Source organism: Aplysia californica, unplaced genomic scaffold, assembly GCF_000002075.1.
Source record: "Aplysia californica isolate F4 #8 unplaced genomic scaffold, AplCal3.0 scaffold00002, whole genome shotgun sequence".
NCBI classification, from domain to species: domain Eukaryota; kingdom Metazoa; phylum Mollusca; class Gastropoda; order Aplysiida; family Aplysiidae; genus Aplysia; species Aplysia californica.
This window is the reverse complement of record NW_004797272.1, coordinates 781,961-784,382: the sequence shown is the minus strand read 5'-3', so window position 1 is coordinate 784,382 and position 2,422 is coordinate 781,961.

Below are 2,422 nucleotides of genomic sequence, written 5' to 3'. Positions count from 1 at the left end.
GAGAGAGAGAGAGAGCGAGCGAGAGAGAGAGACAGAGACATACAGAGATAAACATAGAGAGACATAGAGAGAAACAGAGAGGCCGAGGTGGGGGGAGGGGGGTGGAATCTGCATCCGAAAATTGAAATTCTGTGGGGAATACAATCAATGATGGCTAATGTCTCTCACACTGGGAGACATTAAACTTTCGCTGGTCAGTCATTTGATCAGAGTGAGTGCAAGAGAGGCAATGTCCAGCCTTTCCGAAAGGGAGAATTATATTTTTTCGCCTTCCTTTAAAACTTTTGCTTTGTGTGCTTGATTTTAGATGTATTTTTTCTTAATTATCGAGCTATAATGCACATTATCCGCTGTCTCCAGGCATAAAGACTGGGCAAAAAAAAATATTGCTGTGCGATTGTTTTTATAGTCTTTATCTTAGCTGATTGAAAGAGAGATTAAGTTAGAATTTCTGGAAAAAAATGTTTCCACGGTATTATATTCAGGATGTTAATTCGTTGACAAGTAACATTTCGTAAATACACAAACCGACGAAAGTAAAAATAATTCTGGTTATTAATGACAATCAGACACCCCCACCTCACTTTTTTTTTTTACACCTTAAACAATTCCATGTTATAAAGCAATTTTGGTAAAATTTTTCTTCTTCTTCAATGTTACCAAACTTTATGGACGTCGACGTCGAGCCAGCTGACAGACACACAGACCGAGCTTCCGTGTTCTCATCACTTGACATTGCCGAGAGAAGGCATCCACTGAAAAATACGTGTGGCTTCATGAACTCATAAAAAAGCCCCCAGGACCAGACGTAAAAAAAGTCAATGAAGGTTACATGCGACTAAATATGTTCACTATAGCACACGCAACACACACAATGACTAATCGCTCTGAGGTATACACGTTTTGTGTACTTCCAGTTTCACTTAGGTTGTGGCAACGGAAAGCACAGGGCTAGGATACTTTGAAAGAGTCAGATCATCAGCTGCCAGTGCATGAGTTTACGCTCAAACCGTCTAAACCCAGACTGATGAATTCTCATAATCAAGCTAGATCTACATATTATATTTGATTACTTGAGGATGTGCGCCGTAACAAAAGTCCCTTGTAGAAATACTAAGCAAATAAGGATTCCATTCATTTTACCTGTATTGTGGTGTGTGTATTACTATGAAGGTTTCATTCGTTTTCAAATGCTGCGAATTGTAAAACGCGTCGCTTTTGCGTGTTCTTGTTTCCTGGTTCCATTTGATGATTTATTGCACTAGATATTTTGCGCACCATCGACAAAGGTTGAAATGATTAGAAAGGCAGAAATCTACTCTATTTAACCGGCTTCTTACTGAAAAACATCGAACACTCATTAGTTTGGCGTATACAGAGAAGAGCGTAATTTTTACACCACAGGAATGCCGCTGTGCGGCTGCCATGTGTGTTTTGTCAATAGTTTTCTTCAGTTGCACGACGCCCTAAACCCGTACCCGTGTGTGCCCGTCAGTGGTCGTCACTTCAAACTCCCCTTCCATCACGGAGGGAAACCTCCACGCTTGGATCGGGGGCCGGCTGCCAAACCCTATTGATCCGCCATGATACGGCTTCATCTCTTCTTGCCCCGACTCCATTTTTCCTTTTTTATTTCTTTTTCACATTTTTTTTTCACTTCACGATTCTTATCGGGGTCGTTATTCCCTTTCTAGCTCTTCAGCGTCTTCTGGGACTTTTTTGCTCGCCTGGCTTGGAAGTACAAAAGAAGTGAAAAAAAAATCCGGACGGAGACATCGAAAAGATGGAGATCCAGAAACGAAAACGACCCCCTCCACTTTTCCCCCTCTTTCTCCGTCTCCGTCTTCCTCTTTCAAATTCATCATGTTATTTTTTGTGTGTGTTCTTCCGGCACGCCTTTCCAATTTCCCCGTCTGTTCCCTCTCTTTCTCCTGTGCTTTGTCACTCTTCTTCTCCTTTCTGCCGCCTTCCTTCCTGCATTAAAATTTTCCGTGTCTAATCTGTCCTCTTCACGCTATCTCGTTCTCTAATTTTGCCTTTCATTATCTTCGCCCTCCTTGGCCCTATCGCGCTCGAAGCTTTCCTTTTATGCTTGTAAATGGATTCCGAATCGAGTACGTTGTCTAGGCTACCTTCTTTGTAAGTCTAGGTTCGTTCCTGGTTGATAGAAATCCTTTTTCTTGTTTACATTATTTGCGTTTAAAATATATGTGAAATCTTCTGCAGAAATGTGCTGTAGTTCTTATGCTCTTTGTAATTGTTGCCTCATTTTGCTTTTGCATCGTCTTCATTTTTGGAATGTTTGCCGTTGTTATTTAGATCTATTGTCGTGGTCGTTACCATCATCATCATCATCATCATCATCATCATCATCATCATCATCATCATCATCATCATCATCATCATCATCATCATCACAACC